Here is a 19,179-nt window from a genome sequence, read left to right as displayed (position 1 = left end):
GGTATGCCCCCAAGTGGAATTTTAACGGTGATAAGTAAAACTGTTAAAAATAATTAATTTCACTACTTTGTTAACAAAATCCACTCTAGTATTTTGGCAATTCTTGTGGATTAAAGAATCCGGATTCAACTCCCGGCATTGGAATAGTTTTTTGTTTTTTTAAATTCTCTAGGCCCAATAACAAATTAGCCATATCATTTAAAGCCCAACTCCCGCAGTGGAATATTTTCTTGTTTTTTATATTCTCTAGGCCCAATAACAAATCAGACATATCATTTCAAGCCCAACTCCCTGCAGTGGAATAGTTTTTTGTTTTTAATATTATCTAGGCCCAATAACACCTAACCCTATTTAAATGTGTTGCTTATTAGAAATTTTTGGGGATACAAAAAGACACAGAATGTTGGGTATGAAGAAAGTTAAGAATACAAAGTATGCTTCATGAATAGAAAAAATAAATCATGAATAACATCACTCTGTGGTAGATGCAAAAATTACACAAAATCACTAACTGGTTTGGACATCAAATATGCGAGCACAAGTGTAGACAGAGCAAAACGCTTGTAAGCTCATCAACAATAGGAGAAAAATAGTTGCCAAAAATGTGAGAAACTGCCATGAGCCAAACACATAAATCTTCATAAATTTTCCAACTTTGATATTCCACCTCCCATTGTAATACTTGTTGACGTCTTCGATCACTTTATCTAACACAGGTACTTTGGTTAACCTAATAGACTTGCTCATCCCATTCCAAAGATTGGCCACTTCTCCGTCACTCTTCAAATGGTTCAAAATAATCCCTTTTTCTCTGAGCAGCTTTGCATCATCTTCATCGTCAATAATCCCATTCATTAATTCAGTGTAACGAGTGAAAACCAATGGCCCCGATGCATTGCATGCTTCGTATGCTACTATGTTTCTCATGATGACCTCTGTGTTCACGTCTAAGCTGACCAGAGGGAGGTACAATGTATTTGTTCTAACATCGAAACTAATGTTTGAGATGCCACCTTCAGTGGGTAAAAAACGGACACCGGCTTTGGAGAGATCGGTGACGGAAGGGATTTTGATTTCCTCAATCATGGGAGGTTTGTCGGGGTTAGTACTATTTGAGTTAGAACTATTCTCATTTTGGGGTCTGCCTTGGGAGAAGAATGACAATTCAATCTTTTGTTTCAACAATCTAAATGGTGGAAAGTTTGAGATGATACCCCAAGGCAATTTTTGTATCACTAGAAATGGTCCTTCGTTGAATTTTGAAAGGACCTCCCAAATCGTAACAAGGAGTTGTTTAACATTGCTTGAATTGGCAGAGGATTGATCTTCGGCTTCCTTGACTTCATTTTGATCCTGATCAACTTGATCAGTTACCTGGGATGATTGATGAATATCTTCCCAATTGGTCACTATCACATGGTACAAAAAGTCTAGCATGTGAGCATGCTTGGAGATTTGAAGATTTGGTAATACTTTTACCATCTTAAAGGGAGAAACCTCCTTGCAAAATTCCATTAACATGGAATGTAACAAATCATCTGCTAATTCCAACTGTGAGGATTGGAATTCTAGCATCTTCCTTAATAGGAAGAGTGGAATTTGATTCTCCAACATTACCATGTCACGAAGAATGGCATTATGAGCCGGCTTTCTACCTGCAATATCGACCAAATGGGACATCCTAGAACAAACTCTTGCCAGAGTCTTACCTGGTTTGAGAGCATAGATTTGCAGGAACTCAAGCAAGAAGGATGCATCAATTGCCATCATCCACGCCAATGTCTCGCCATTGAAATCAAGGTATTTGTGGTAGGAAGCTCGAATCCTCAACTCGAGCTTTGTCAACTGGTCCACTAGAGAGTGGAAGTTGATGCTTTGGAGTTGTTTCTGCATTCTTTTTGCTGCACCAAGCTTGTATCTCTCCGTCTCATGGGGTTCGGGACGCCAACGATGGTAAGGGCCTAGTGCAACTTGTTGTGGAATATATGAATCTGGATCAGTAGCTAATAGGGTTTTGGGGACGTTGAAGATGCTTACTGGGGTTTCAGTGTCCTCTTCAAGCTCATCATCGAGGATTCGACAGATTTGAATGACCCAGCGGTGTTCATCAAAGTTTGAGGTCATGGTGGGGTGGAAAAGAAGAGATGATGTCTCTTGTTATAAAAAATGTTGTCTATTATGGTTGCAAAGTTTGATTTGTTCAATTAATGATGCAAAAGTAGTAAAGAGTACGTGGCATTAATGCGTAGATAACACTACAGGATGAACTTTAATTTATAGGGTTTTAACTTATCGAAAATGTGTCTCTCATGTCACCTCAGTTCTCACTTTCATCTGCAGTACTGAAGAGTACTAGCTTCCACGTCTCTTCCTTTTATTGAATTGATGCTTTTGATTTTCAAGTGAAGGGAAATAAAGAAAGGACTTTGTGTTTTTGTTTTTTTTGAAGGTACAGGTAGGTACAAATGAGTTTGACCCGTCTCCTTTAATTAAGAATTGAGTTACACATTGCGGAAATGCATTGAAGAACAATAACATCGTAATGACGACTTTGTGTATGACGTGAAGTCTGTAACTAAAAATGATAAAATAGACACCGATAATGAATTTAGAGCCTTGTTTCATGGTTTTGGATGGGAATGGGTTTTATATTAAAAAGTCGCAATTCGTGAATTTTTTAGTGTTATATTTATACTCTTTACATTTATTATTTTAACGAGCAGTGCAGTTCTAGATTTCACTAAAAAAAAGTAAAAAAATAAAAATAAATAAATAAATTAAAACTGTATCACAAATAATAAATAAAATATTATATTTCTCCACCCACGGCACTTTCTCCTCTTTTCTAGACTAGTTTCTCTCTTACAGTATTCTCTTTCCAAAAAAAGATGCATAGCCTTTCTAATAATCATCACAAGGTCTAACTTTACATTCATTTTTAATTCTAATGTGACCAAAAATATATATAGAGGAGAAGAACCTAGACTAGCTTATACAACATTTGTTTGTGCATCGATCATCAACCTCCTCTACAATGCATCAACCAATTGTTCATGACTAGTTTTGTTTATAGGTGTCTTAAATTTTTTTGAATAATCATCCATAATCCTAAGCCATATTTATGCAGAAGAGATACAAACATAATCTTAAATTTTGAAGTTATAGTTTCGGACCAACACATAAGAATTATAATTTCAGACCAACACATAAGAATTATTTACATATTCTTCGATTTTCTTCATGATTAATTATACATAACTTCAATACACACACACACTGTGTTGAAGTAAAAATTTAGAACTAAGCAGCTATGATTGCCACAGACAACTTCCAAAAGGAAATCTAAGAACAATCTAAGAAAAATGAAATTAGCTTCCAAAAGAAAATTTTAGTGGAAGATTCTCTCTTTGGCTTCTAAAAGGAAAGCTAATTACACCACGTTTTATTAGTGATAAAATCATGAAAAACATGTCTATTATTTTCTTAATTTAACAACTAATATTTCCTGGCTTACAAAAATATAATAATTTTTTTTTAAAAAAATACCGACCAAGGAAAGGACGGGACGTGTAAGGTCTTCCGCCCCGTTTTATATTGCGAAAATATTATTTTAAAAAAATATTAACCAAGGAAAGGACGGGACGTGTAAGGTCTTCTGGTCCCGCCCCGTTTTATATTGCGAAAATATTACTTTACTCTTATGTTTTATATCATATGCAAAATTACTTTTGTTGTTGGAATAATATTGGTATTTTTATTTGGTTAATTTAGTACCACTGTATAAACTTTAGAAGAGTTTTTATTTGGTTTATATTCTTAGATGTGTTTTTAAAATTTGAGTGAAAATTTTAAAAAAGAAAAAATTATTCCGACCTAAATGTTTTGGAGAGTGATGTGGCTGGAACGAGTAAGAGGCCCGTCAAAAAAATCCGCTTGCCATTCTTATCTATATATAATTTGATAATAACTTCGTCAAAAAAACCCGCTTGCCATTCTTATCTATAGATAATTTGATAATAACTTTTATATATTACTGATTCTGTCCTAAAATATTTATATATCTATTTTTTTTTTTTTAATATCCCAAAATATATATTCCTTTTCAAAAATAAATATACTATTTTTCATCATATTCTCAAAGTATTCATTTTCCATTTACTTGATTAAAGACATTAAATTTTTATAGGAAAAGTAAATAATGTCATACTCCAGTACGGTCTTGCATACAAGTCATTTTCATCACACAAATAAACATTCAAAATTGCTGTCACATTCAATCATGGAATAAGTTTAGCACCTTACTGAGATAAAAATGAAACTTCACTCGTTAATCATTATTAAGTATACTTGTATAAAAAGTTGAAATCTCAGTACATTTTAATTATTTTGGGACAGAAGAAGTAATATATATCATTTCTAAAATTTCCTTACTTAATTAAACATTAAGCGTTCTCATTATTTATCTTAATTTTTTTTTTAAAGATAAGTATTGACTTGTATTTTACAAATTACTTGCCACAACCCATGATTCTCTCATCCATTTTTTTATTTTATTTTATTTTTAGGAAAGTAAAGTTTAGGGATGGCAACGGGGCGGAGTTGGGGTGAAGTTGGCTAAACCCTACTCTGGCCCGTTAAAAAATTCGTCATACTAACTCCGCTCTAACTCCGGGACGGGTTTATAATTGGTATACCATCCTCGCCCCTATTCCGGTAGACAAAATACTGACTCCGGCCCTCATATTCTGTTTAATTGCGGCAAAGTTAAAATTGTTTAATTAATTCCTGTACTTGGGATATAATACTAAGATCTTGAATCCTTGATTGCACAATTGTGAAATTTTAGTAAGTAGTGATTCTAGTAAATATTTAGTCAAAATATATTAATGGACACTTAACTTAAATATATACTTTATATATATATATATAATCGGGGCGGGGGTGGGGTGGCGGCATCACTAAATCAGCCTCCGCCCCAAACCTACTTCGGGTTTTTAATTCTTTTACCATATCTATTCCAAACCCATTTATGGAGCTACCAAATTCGCCCCCTTAGAAGGGGAACAAGGCAAAAACCCAGCGGGTCAGAGAAAATTGCCATCCTTAATAAAATTATACCACTAAAATAATGCATCATTTAAAGAAACATTATAACATTGTCAATTTTTCTTCCTTTCACGAATCAAATATGTTAAACACATTTTATAAATTTTCATCACACTTACAATTTATGATAATACCACTTAGAAAACGTACGTTTAAGACGCGTTGAATTCTTCGTTTGAGTATCACATAAAAATAAGTAAAAAGATTCGTATCACTCAGAATCTCTTTGGTATGAATTCATCTGAGTTTTGGAGGGCTTGGCCAATGGCCATGGACAACCCATGCATGGTGGGACTCCATTTTCTCAAGTCTTAAGCAGGGGCGGAGCCATGATTCAATGTAAAGGGGGGCCAGAGTGTGCAACATTGTGGAACAAAGACATAGCTCGCATTAGTCTTCTAGAGTCCCAGACCATGTCCTAGATTGCAATTTGCATCCTCAGCAAAGTGGTGGTCCAACAGATTGTCAGTTTGTGTGAAGCCTGAAGGTGGAGGAGAATGGAGATTTGAGAGAAGGTGAAGAACAGAAGGTTAGGGCAAGAGGGAAGGGCGGAGGGAAATTTTGGTTGTGCGCGGTGCCCTAATTTGAGGGCTGATTCGGCTGAATGTTTTGGGTGGGGGGGGTAGTAAATCATATATATATATATATATTTTATATGTATACTAATAAAAAAAAAAAAAATTTTGGGACACTTTACAGAAGTGTCTGACACATGTTTGAGTCTCGAACGCGTGTTCGACATTAGTATGAGACACCTGAAAGGAGCGTTCGTACTTCATAGCAAAAAATCAAATCGTGTCAAATGAAAAAAAAAAAAAAAAAAAAAAAAAAAAAAAAAAGACCTCAAACCGAGTGGAATTGCACAAGTACAGTTCTTATGAAGCCAACTTAGCATTTTTGAACTTTGAAAAGTATTTCCTACTTTGGACTGACGTGGAACTTCAGTATTTGTTGAGTTTTGGCCGGTGAGTCGGTGACAGGTATAATTGTTACTCTGTAAAATATTTGTTACGGAGTATTTTGTTAAATAAAGAGAGGAAATAAATTTTTTTTTTTTGAACATTTTAAAAGTTTGATTAGTCACAAAATTTATTTTTCATAATCACGTGGGTAACTTTCTCATAACATTTTTTTGGATAAGATTTTATGATCTTGCAAAAATGTCCTTTAATTTATAGTAATTTCTCATCAATTTTTTTTTTTTTTAAAAATTTATGCTAATAAAATAATAAGGAGTGCTAAATACAGTCACGCAAGCGATTGTGCACATCTCATTGATTGAAAAACACAATTATAGAAATTATAATTAATGCCTTTTTCCTATTTTTTTTAAATAATAAAACTTCAACTTTTAAGACCAACTTATTCTTTTACATTTTTTTTTTTTTTTGTACGTGTATATATATATATCCTTCATTCTTCTTTACTTACCTACCTTATTTATTTATTTTAATTTTTTTTTCAATTGTTTTTAACTATATATATATATATGCTCACCGTGTGAATGCTTTATCACTGTTTCTCCCTCTTCTTTAGATAAAGAGAGAGAGAAAAAAAAATTTATGTTAATTGATTTCTTCTTTCCTTTTTTTTGTTTTGTTTTTTTTTTTTCTTTTTCATTTCAATTCTTTCATTTTCTATATATATATATATATAGTAGTTAACCATATTCTTAATAGATTGTGAAACCATACTTCTCTTATCTCATATATTAACTAAAACTCAAATTTTATAATATTGCTTCAATTAAAACTCAATCTCATGCCGTTATTTTAATTAAATTACATAAAATATAATAAAAAATCCATCAAGGTGGAATATATATATATATATATATATATATATATAAGACATGTAAACAAAAAAAAGAAAGAAAGTAAAGAATGAAGTATAGCCATATATATCCAATCAGAAAAGAAAGAAAAAACAAGAAGACAATTGTTAAAAATAAAAAATAAAAAATAAAAAGAAAAAAAAAGTTAAATATATGTAACAAAGAAAAGAAGGTTGGTTATTAGGTATAAAGAAAGAAGAAATAATTTTAAAAGGTAATTTGGTCTTAAAGTTGAAGTTTTATAATTCCAAAAAAATATAAAAGAGACATTAATTACAATTTATTTTTCAACCAATGGATGTGCGACTGTGAATAAATAATCGCTTGAGCGACCGTGTTTAACATTCCTCTAAAAGAATAGATTAGTGTTCTTGCACCGGATAATTTGTACTGATGGATGATGGTTTATGTTCATTTAATTAGTTCACACCATGTCCCATATATTCACACCCTGACTTTCACTTTCAAGGACAATTTGTCCAACATTCAATACTTGGCGTGATTAAAATTATCATTCAACCATGAACTCGCATAAACCACCATGTGTTTTCCACCTTGGATACTCTTCCCATGAATGCGCGTTGTCTTTCTAACTTGGCAGAGGAAATCCACTGCGCTTGTTCTTTTTCTTCTCATGTGAAAAACCACTTTTTGTTTCCCATTTTCATCCTCTTCTTGCTGGAACTTCTTGACATGGAATATATAATTTTCAATTTCCCAAGTGCTTTAAGTGAAATGTGAATGACTATACATTTTAGATTTTCTTTTCTTCCTGGATTGAAACATATATCTCACTTAATTTCCTGCTGTTCTAGGTGAGAAACTTCAGTCCTAGATGGCTTTGTATAATCTTGACATTTTTTTTATTATTTCAGAACCAACAAAATTAAAACACATCAACTTTTCAAATTTTCTTTTGGAATACATGTTTTTATCTACTAACCATGCAAATTAAGTTTTAGAATTGTTCAAAATTTTACTTAATTTCTTTTCCAACTTCTTCATTGCCATTTATTTAAATACTTATATTTAGCGTACAAAATTTCTCCACAAAAAAAGGCAAGTTGAAATGGAAAACTACAAATTTGAGAAGATTTTTTTTTTTGAAAAGTTGTTAAAGGCTATCAGAAATATATATATATATATATATATATATATATATATATATTCTTTTTCTGAACGGATTACTATTTAAAGAAGTCAATAATCCGAATAAGTTCAAACTAATTTCTAAACTATTAAAAGAAATCAATAACCTCTATATTATACTTGTCAAGAAAGACTTCTTTCTACCTTTGATATTTCGTTATTTGTTCTCTCAACCAATTATATTTTGTCACACAAGTAAAAGTACTTTATTTTAGTGGTTCATATCATTATATGTCAGTATCTAATCATTTAGTAATACCACACTAATACAACTTCCGCAGTTAAGTTTTTCTCGCACTTCTCCCTAGCACACCTAATCTTTTAACGCTCGGATGAATTCAAACCATTTAAAAAAATAATAATAATAATAATATTATTGTAACACAGTTTACAAAATATGCATTGGTCCATAGAAGAAACATTAGTGACAATGTTCTCTTTGCTCAAGAATTGCTATGGGCTACCAAATGTGCCCTTAAAATAGACCTCCAAAAAGCATTCAACTCAGTGGGCTGGAATTAAAATTTTTGATGTTTTAATTAATTAACCATCCAAAATTTCATTATTTCCTTCATTACATGGGTCATGACAAGCTTAACTTCCACATATTTAATGGCTATATTAGGGCAACAAAAGTCCTTAGGTAAACCTACTATCTGTGCTCCTTTTTGTCATTGTCATGAAAATTTTCTCCTCCATAACTCAAACAATCTCCTCAAGCAATCCTTCTTTCAAGTACTATTGGAGGAACAGAAACATTTGAATGGAAGCCTAAGTTCAGTTTATATCCTCAAAGTTGAGAGGAATTTCTTGTCAAAAACATTCACAATAAGAATTTCTTATAAATGGGTAATAGTCAAGGAGGTTTTTATTTTTTTTTTTTCTTTTTTTTTTTTTTTTCAATTCTCCCTTAAATAAAAGGGAAATAAAAAAAAAAAAAAAACCTTCTTAAAGCGCAAATGACTTTGAGTGCACCTTAGTTCATATCCAAGTATCCTGACCCAAACTCGGGTCAACTGGAATTTAACTAGATAATTTTGACCCTGTTTTAATTGTAGGCTTCCCATGCCCCCACCCTAAAAAACACTTTAATGTCGAGTCTTAATCGTACTACGGAGTAATTTTTAGTAGAAAAAAATTTGGCGCTACTATTTTAAATCTCGCGGAAAATTATCTCTCATTAATCTCTATTTAGTTCTCTCTGTTATCTGTACACTTTGAGTACTAGCCCAAAAAACTCCCATCCATTTCTTTCTCAGAATCCATCAAAACCCATAACCCTCTCTCAACTGAATCTACATTCGTTCATCAATTGAAAGCCCTAATCCAACCTTTTTCCTCGATCGATTTTAGGTTTTTTTTTTTTTTTTTTTTCCTCATTTGTACTCACACACACATGCCTCCATGGAGGCTCGAACCCTTATCTCCCTTTGAGAAGTAGGGCCCTGGTACCGCTAGACCACAGGCCTGTTGGTCGATTATAGAGTTCGAAGCTTGTTGATTGATTCTAAGGTTCGCTTGTTCTGATTTTAGGGTTCGAAGCTAGTTCACGTTCACACATTGGTGAGGAAATCGGAGAGTAAAGGATCGTGGGAAGAGATGGAGTGACCGAGATCGGTGGCTAAAGTCGAGTAATGGGGCAGCGAAAAAGATTGCATATGTGCATGATTAAACATCATGGAAAAAGATTTCAGGGCCAGCCTGCTGGACCTGGCTGCCGCCTTGCGATATTTTTTAATTTTTTTTTATTAAGGGGTGTCTCACCTTTTTGCGTGATACCTATCTTCTCTAAATCCTGTCACATGCCAACTTTCAAGAAAAATTTCAAATACATAAACTTAGGGGCTTTTTTTATAGTCACATGATGTTAAAGTTTAGAATTTTTAGATAAATGAATTCTTTAAAAATATTGACGTGGATATGGAAAAATACTATGCATTTTTTTTAAGTGCCCGATCTCCCCTTTTTATTATTGTGGCAAAATGACTCAGTAACCACTTTTTTCACCTATGTATCACTTTTTGTGCACTCAATAACACTCTTTCTACACCTAAATACCACATTTGTGCAAGACATCTAAGATCTTGTTCTTAGATTTTGGGTTCACTAAAAATGGTCACCCTACAAGTCTAGGGGTTAAATGTAGTTTGCCAGTAATATATGATACTACAAAACTAAAAAAAATCTGATTGCCGAAGTCTATATGGCCCGTTTGGACAGCTAGTGGGCCAAACGGGCATGCTAACAGATTTTCTAGACTGATCCCAAAGTATCCGTTTTTTACCAAAGAGGAGAGTTTTTTTTTTTTTTTTTTTTTTTTTTTTTTTTTTTTTTTTTTTTTTTTTTTTACTGGAAATAGTCCAATGCCACATTTCGGCCAAATACCATCGTTTAGGACCTCAGAAAAGAGTTTTATTTGTCGTATAGGATGTTAATATTTCAGATTTTTTGTTCGGTGTATAAACGAACTCAGATTGCTCTCAATTTTTATATTTAGTACTCCCTTTATCCAAAAAAAAAATGTCTCTTTTGGAGAATGGCGGCTCACAAATTATTTAACAAAAACCACTCCCTCTGGCCCAAAAAAAAGGAGTAGTTTTTGTTAATTATTTTTCTTTTTAGTATTATATTTTCTTTTATTATAAATATGTGTGAAAAGAGCTTCCGTTACTTGGAAAATATATTTTAAACATTTGTGTCTGTGTGATTTGTCTTTGAGTATGTATGACACAAACAATAGGAAATTTCTTGAATGAACACAAGAAGATTAATTCTAGCTTGAACGTCTCATCATTATTTTAGCACATTAAATTCATTTGAGTTTTGACGATAGGCAAACCATGGTGGGAGCGTCCTTCTTTGTTTTTTATTTCTTATTTTTATTTTTTTTTTTATTTTGTTAAAAAGGTAAGCTTTAATAAAGAGAAATTATGTACAACAAAGTCTATTGAGCTAAGCCCAGGAACAAGCTCCAAGGCAAGCACCAAAGACTAAACCAAGCAAAACACAAGACCTACAGCAATGAGGTCAAAACAGGTACTACATACAAATGGGACAGACAAAACTAACCAAAAGATTGTGCAGCTCATTGTAAGCTACACTCACTCCCCAATCACCGGTATTGAGAACAGGTCTATTTCATATTAGAAACCATGATTGACCAGACGCAAATGAACATCCTTGTAAGAAGAGTTGTTACATTTCCTCCACTGAATTGATTTTGTATAACTCACCACCATTTCTTAACTTGAGTGAGGCAAAATTTGCTTTGATACACCCTTTGATGAGATTAATAATATGATGAGTAAAAGCTGTTTTGTTCCTGAAAGCTCTTGAATTTCTTTCCTGCCATATGAAGTAGATGGCACATAAGAGAAGTAGCTTATGGGTAATGAAATGCTTCTGAGTCCACGTTGAAGAGTGCCATGCTACAAGATCCTTCCAATTGTTTGGTTTGATGTAGAACCCAACTGCATGCTGAACAAAATCTCACACAATGCTGCTGAATTGGCATTTGAAGAAAATATGATCCACTGATTCACTCTTTGCAAGACATAAGTAGCAAGCATTTGTATAGTGTTTCTTTAGCATAGGTTTAGTATCCAATGTTGCTAAACTTTCTTTAAGAGCCATCCATACAATAAATCCATGCTTGGGAATATGGTGTTTGAACCATATATGATTTTCCCAAGCAAAAACCAGAGAGGGAGGGGAGCAGGCACGAACCCAGTAGGTGACCAGGGGGGCAGATGCCCCCCTAGATTTTTAATATTTTCATTTTATACCCTTATTTTTTAAAAATTTATGAAAATGCCCCCCCTAAAATTACAATTCGCCTCCACTGGATTCTTTTTTTTAGCATTTTATACTTCAAATTTTGATAATTTATGAAATGCCCCCACTAGAATTATTATTTCCCCACTGATTTTTTTTTTTTTTTTTTCATTTTATACTTTAAATTTTTTAAAATTTATGAAAAAAACTTTATTAAAATTACAAAAATGAACCCATCATATAATTTTGTAACCACAAATTAAAAAGCCGCCCCCCCTCACAAAATTTTCTGGGTCTGTCACTAGAGGGGAGAAATACACCATAGTAAGCTTTTGAGAATATTCAAATGCTGAACTTGGCAACCATTGAACTTGATCAATCTCATTTGATGGAGAGGGGATACTTTGAAGTTGTAGGAAAATTCTTGTGAATGGAAGAAAAGTACATGCTAAAGAGAATTTGGGATGATGGTGGGCGCGTCCTTGCTCTAGTTGTTAAAGCTGTTTTTTCACGTACAACACATGCATACTAGCCCACTCATCAGACTTTACACTGTATAGAGCGTTGAAGGCTTTGTTTCATCCCCCAAACAACAGCTTCAAAGAAACTTCTGTTTCTCTAACTTTCATTCTTGTCCTCATATTTTTTTCCCAACTATAGTAACATTGACCAAACAAAAGAAGAAAAAAACACATTTTTCTTCACATTTTCTTATAGTATCCATTTTCTTCACGAAATTCACAAAACACGTCATTCTGACTCGAATTGATCTTGATAAGAAGTCCTGTAGGTATTCATTGTGTAATTGATCTTGATAAGAAGTCCTATTGGTATTCATTGTGTAATTGATCTTGATAAAAAGTCATATGGGTATTCATTATGTAATTGATCGATCTTGACGCTCGTCGTATTTGTGAAAAAGTCCAATCATTCTTCATGTAATTGATAATGTAGGGTATTCTGGCTATCACTCCTTTGTGGTCCTTCTGATAGTTTCTGTTCTTTGGTTCACACCTTTTCCCATATCCTGTCCACTTCAATTTTTTTCCCATTTTGCATCACATAGATCGTTTGGTTTTCTTCATATCCCAAATCTGTGTTTTCTAGGTCCTGTACTAGTCGCTATTTTAGCCATAACTGTAATTTTTTTTTTTAACACATTTAAATTCATTTTTTAACACATTTATTCTTGAGTTATTAAAAATGAATTTAAGTACATTGAAATCTCTTTTCAACTTCATTATTTCTAGTTTTACCACACTGAAATTATTTTATGAGTTGAAATTGCTTCGAAGTTGAAGATACAAGAAATTCCTCTCCCTATTTTGATAGAGTAACTCTACACTTCAAGATTTTTTCTCCTCTTCTTCCCTCTGTTTTCCGTCTATTTATAGACTATTACATTCCTTCTAGAAGCTTCCTAACTAACTTCTTGCACTGGGCTTCTTTTTTGGGCTTTTCTTGATCATGGGCTTTACTTTTTCAGCCCAGACCAAGACATAGAATACAAATTCTTGGTGTCTTGTAGGTATTGTTATATATACATATGATTTTGTGGGGTCCATTTCTGTATGATATATTGACTAAAGGAATTGAGTGCCAGTGCAGCTTGTTGTAGAAGCTGCTTGTTGCCCGCGAAAATTATGCCTGTATAAATAGGCACCTAATGTACACAATTGTAAAGTGAAAAAAAAAAGAGGAACGAAAATATCAGCTTCTCTCTCTCTCTCATCTTTACAGCAGTCTCTCTTTCTAATCTTTACATCTCTCTCTCTCATCTTTTCATATTATCATATTTGTTTGTATCAATTTTAATATCATATTCATAAGACGTTATCAGCACGAGCTCTAGGCATTTGAGATTTGAAGAAAAAGTTTTCTTCCTCTTTCTATCTCAATTATATATCTCTTTTGTGATACTAGTTTTGATAGATTGTTGGGTTTGTTTGCTTTATCAAAGGAAATTGTATTTCTGACTCCAAAGGTTATTCTGGAAATGTCAAACTTGACAAAGCTGGAATTCGTGGCCTTGGACATTTCTTGATCATGGGCTTTACTTTTTCAGCCCAGACCAAGACATAGAATACAAATTCTTGGTGTCTTGTAGGTATTGTTATATATACATATGATTTTGTGGGGTCCATTTCTGTATGATATATTGACTAAAGGAATTGAGTGCCAGTGCAGCTTGTTGTAGAAGCTGCTTGTTGCCCGCGAAAATTATGCCTGTATAAATAGGCACCTAATGTACACAATTGTAAAGTGAAAAAAAAAAAGAGGAACGAAAATATCAGCTTCTCTCTCTCTCTCATCTTTACAGCAGTCTCTCTTTCTAATCTTTACATCTCTCTCTCATCTTTTCATATTATCATATTTGTTTGTATCAATTTTAATATCATATTCATAAGACGTTATCAGCACGAGCTCTAGGCATTTGAGATTTGAAGAAAAAGTTTTCTTCCTCTTTCTATCTCAATTATATATCTCTTTTGTGATACTAGTTTTGATAGATTGTTGGGTTTGTTTGCTTTATCAAAGGAAATTGTATTTCTGACTCCAAAGGTTATTCTGGAAATGTCAAACTTGACAAAGCTGGAATTCGTGGCCTTGGACATTTCTGGCAAAAATTATTTTTCTTGGATTCTGGACGCTCAGATCCATTTAGATGTCATGGGCCTCGGAAACACAATTAAAGAAGAGAATGATGTGGCATTACAAGATAAAGCGAAGGTCATGATTTTCTTTCGACACCATATTAATGAGGAACTAAAAACTGAATACCTCACTGAAAGAGATCCACTGAGTTTGTGAAAAAATTTGAAAGAAAGATATGATCATCAAAAAACAGTTATCCTCCCAAAAGCTTGGGCCGATTGGCAGCAATTGCGGTTGCAAGATTTTAAAACTATAACTGAATACAACTCTGCCCTATTTAAAATCAGTTCTACACTGAAATTGTGTGGTGATACCATCACTGATGAACTTTTGTTGGAAAAAAACATTCACCACATTTCACACCTCGAATGTACCCTTACAACAATAATATCGAGAGCGTAGATTTGAAAAATATTCAGAACTAATATCATGTTTACTTATGGCAGAGCAAAATAACTATGTTATCTTCAACAAGTTTTATTTTCCTTGTATTAAAGTTTTTATTTTCTAGTTTGTATTAAAGTTTCTTTTGTTATAAATGTTTCTTTTCTAATAAAGAAATTTGCATGACTATGAATGGATCTGACTGGTTCCAAAATAAATGGTGAAGATATATGTCTTGCAGATAGTGGAACAACACACACAATCATTCGAGATCAAAAATACTTTTCTTACCTAATTTTGACAGACGCTAGTGTTAGTACAATATCAGGTCCCACCGACTTGATTGAAGGCTCCGGATGAGCCAACCTCATTTTACCACGTGGAACAAGATTACAAATCAATAATGCCTTATATTATACAAGATCTCGGAGAAATCTATTGAGTTTTAAAGACTTGCGCCGTAATGAGTATCATATTGAGACCGCAAATGAAAAAAATGTGGAATATCTCTATATTACTTCCATTACCTCATGCAAGAAGCTGATATTATTAGAAAAACTCCATGTTTTCTCTTCTGGGTTATATTATACAACTATTAGGACAATTGAGTCAAATGCTGTGATACACAAAATATTTTGTGATCGACTTGGTCACCCAGGGAGGACAATGATGCATCGCCTATTCATAAGGTAAGTTAATTATTAGACCATCCCCTTCAAAAGTCATTGTTGAATCTTTTCCATTTTTACAACAAATTCACGAGGATATATGTGGGCCAATTCATCCACCCTGTGAACCATTTCGCTATTTTATGGTCTTAATTGATGCCTCAACACGATGGTCATATGTTTGTCTGTTTTCTACTTATAATGTTGCATTTGCTAGACTTCTTGCTCAAATAATCAAATTACTGGCACATTTTCCAGATTACCCAATTAAGACAATCCGTTTTGATAATGCTGCTGAATTTTCTTCTCAAGCTTTTGATGACTATTGCATGTTAGTTGGAATTAATGTTGAACATCTTGTTCCACACACTCATACTCAAAATGGTATGGCCGAATCTTTTATTAAAAGATTTCAGTTAATTGGTCGTCATTTGCTTACACGAACAAAATTACATGTTTCTGCCTAAGGACATGCCATATTACATACTACATCATTAGTTCGTATACGACCAACTACTGATCATAAGTACTCACAATTGTAACTTGTTTTTGGTCAACAACCAAATATCTCTCACATACGAGTTTTTGGTTGTGCTGTATATGTTCCAATTGCACCATCCCAACGTACTAAAATGGGTCTTAAATGTAGACTTGGAATTTATGTTGGTTTTGATTCTCCAGTTATTATTAGATATCTTGAACCCCTAAAATGTGATGTCTTCAAAGCGCGATTTACTGACTGTCATTTTGATGAGGCTGTTTTCCTACCATTAGGGGGAGAAAAGGCACAGCAGCAACGTGATATTGTATGAAATGCCCTGAAATTGTCTTATTTTGATCCTCGCACAAATCACTGTGAAAGAGAAGTTCAGAGGATCATTCACTTGCAAAATGTTGCAAATCAATTGCCTGATGCATTTACTGATGATACAAAGAACGTAATAAAATCACATATACCAGCTACAAATATTCCAGCACGAATTGCTGTCCCAAAGCGACCTTCTGTTAGTAGTGCAGCAAATGCATCTAAAACACACCTGAAGCGTGGCAAACCAGTCGGTGCAAAAGATATTGTTCTTCGTAAGAGGAAATCACGAAGAAAAACTGGCACTCCTGAAGAGGCCATAAAAGAAGCAAAAAATATTATTGATCAATCTGAGATAATAGTCTTTGATAAGGCAGAGGCTCTTGATGAAGTCCAGGTACCTACAAATGATGAAATAATAAATATTGATAAGGCAAATGTAACAGATGATGATATGACCCTTGATGAGGCAAAGGTATCTGAAAATGATGAGAATCTCACTAAATTATGAAACGAGATGGAATAGAAATAAAATTGTTGTCGACAACATATTTTCATATGTCGTTACTCTTGATATTGATAATGAGAATTCGGAATCTCAAAACGTTGAAAAATGTCAACGAATAAATGATTGGGCAAAATGGAAAGAAGCGATACAAGCAGAGCTAAATTCATTAGCTAAATATGAAGTATTTGGACCTGTAATCCAGATACCTAAGGGTGTTAATCCTGTTTGGTACAAATGAGTATTTGTATAAAAGCGTAATGAGAAAATGAAATCATAAGATACAAAACCCGACTGGTAGCCTAAAGTTTCTCACAGAGACCTGATATTGATTATAAGGAAACATACTCCCCTGTGATCGATGCACCCACATTTAAATTCATAATACATTTGGCAGTTACAGAAAAATTGAATATGCATATAATGGACGTGGTTACAGCATAGTTATATGGATCACTAGATAGTGATATTTATATGAAAATTCCAAAAGGATTTAAAATGCCTGTAACAAAACCATGTAGTATGTACTCGATAAAATTACAACCATCCTTATATGGATTGAAGCAATCTGGACGAATGTGGTACAATCGTCTTAGCGATTACTTACTCAAAGAAGAGTATGTGAACAATCATCTTTGTTTATGCATTTTTATTAACAAATTAGAATCTGGTTTTGTTATTGTTGCACTATATGTTGATGATTTGAATCTTATGGGAACATTAGACAAGATCAAAAAAACGGCCACTTATTTAAAGAAAGAATTAGAAATGAAAGATCTCAGAAAGACAAAATTCTGCCTTGGGCTGCAGATTGAACATTTTTCAAGTGGTATTCTCATCCATTAATCAAAATATACAGAAAAGATTTTGAAACGTTTTTATATGGATAAAGCCCATCCATTGAGCTCTCCAATGGTTGTCCAATCACTTGACATCAAGAAAGATCATTTTCGTCCTTGAGAGGATGATAAAGAACTCCTTGGTTCTGAAGTCTTAGTGCGATTGGTGCTCTTTTGTATCTTGCAAATTCCACAATACCTGATGTTGAGGTTGAATTTCGCCGCAGTCTAGTACGACACCGTTTCCTGCAAAATAAGGATGGCAAAGTCAAACACCGGTGTGGTGCCGGCCGTTGACCCTCCGACGATCAAGTTAGTAAGGATTCTCGATAGAGAATTTTAATCGTAATTCACTTAGTAGGAGTTTTTTTGTGTGTACCTTATTCCCGAGTCGTCTTTGTATTTATAGTCACTTCCCTTATTCTTGATAAGGGAATTTCATCGTCCTTAGCCCATGGAGCCTACCTCGTGGAAATCCTATCCTTGATAAGATTTGAACTTACCCCATGACAAATCCTATCCTAGATACGATTTGTCATCATTCTTATCTGATAGAATGGTTATCCTTAATAACGAGATATTATCGTCTGAGAGTTGGAGAAATCTGGTGGCCGGTCAATATTTAATTCCCTTCTTCTTTATGTCAAGATAGGCTAGGGTTATTTTTCCCTATCAGTTGCCCCCTATTTTTGGGTATGTGGTGGACCAAGGAAATACTTTCTATATTCCATTTGTTTCCTTTTTACTACAGGCCCCTTCCATATTGTAGTAGGACTCCTTTACAAGAACTTCACTGTTACTTGAAAAAGAATTTTCTTTTCTATAAATAAATAAATAAATATATTTATTTATTTACCTTCCTTTTCTTTTTGGTCTGAAATCCTCCAAACTGGATCCTAACTGTGAGTTTATTGTGGATCGTTGTAGATATGTAATTGGGTCAAGTTGTCTCTACCGGGTTATCGGTGTAATTCCAAAGTGGTTTCGCTATTTTCGCGATATCCGATACCTCATCATGTTCGTGCAGAAAAATAACTTGAATACTGAATCTCAATCCGAGGATTCAACCTCTGAAAGTGTTGAAGAACTCGATCCTAACTATGCTGATGAATCTGGTGTTGATTACTCCTCAAGACCAAGGACTGCTTTTTCCAAGCAACCTCCTCGTGAAGGAGAATCCTTAATTAAGGATGAGAATTTACAGAGTTGTAGAGTTAAATATTCCATTCCTTCATCTATTCGTCTTCACAAACCCAAACCAGAAGATAGATGTTCTTCTATTCATTTGGGTGAGGTATGTTTTTTCGAGTCGACTTTTGCTGCGGGCTTGCGTTTTCCGATTCATCCATTTGTAGAAGAAATTCTTTCTCATCTAAAGATAGCTCCTTCTCAAATTGCTCCTAATTCATGGAGAATTATTATAGGCTGTTTGATTGTTTAGGGAAAGTGTGGCAATAGCC

General features: G+C 33.6%; 1 pseudogene; it reads right to left on the bottom strand.

Moving 5' to 3' along the window:
* Window positions 1–352: 352 nt before the first annotated feature.
* LOC132281650 (putative UPF0481 protein At3g02645) lies at window positions 353–15,273 on the bottom strand (annotated as a pseudogene).
* Between the last annotated feature and the right edge of the window lie 3,906 nt (window positions 15,274–19,179).

The sequence above is a fragment of the Cornus florida genome, unplaced genomic scaffold, assembly GCF_030987335.1.
Source record: "Cornus florida cultivar Cherokee Brave unplaced genomic scaffold, ASM3098733v1 CherokeeBrave_3.0.0_Hap2_Chr11, whole genome shotgun sequence".
NCBI lineage: Eukaryota > Viridiplantae > Streptophyta > Magnoliopsida > Cornales > Cornaceae > Cornus > Cornus florida.
The sequence above is the reverse complement of the archived record's forward strand: the minus strand, read 5'-3'. Positions and strand labels throughout refer to the sequence as shown.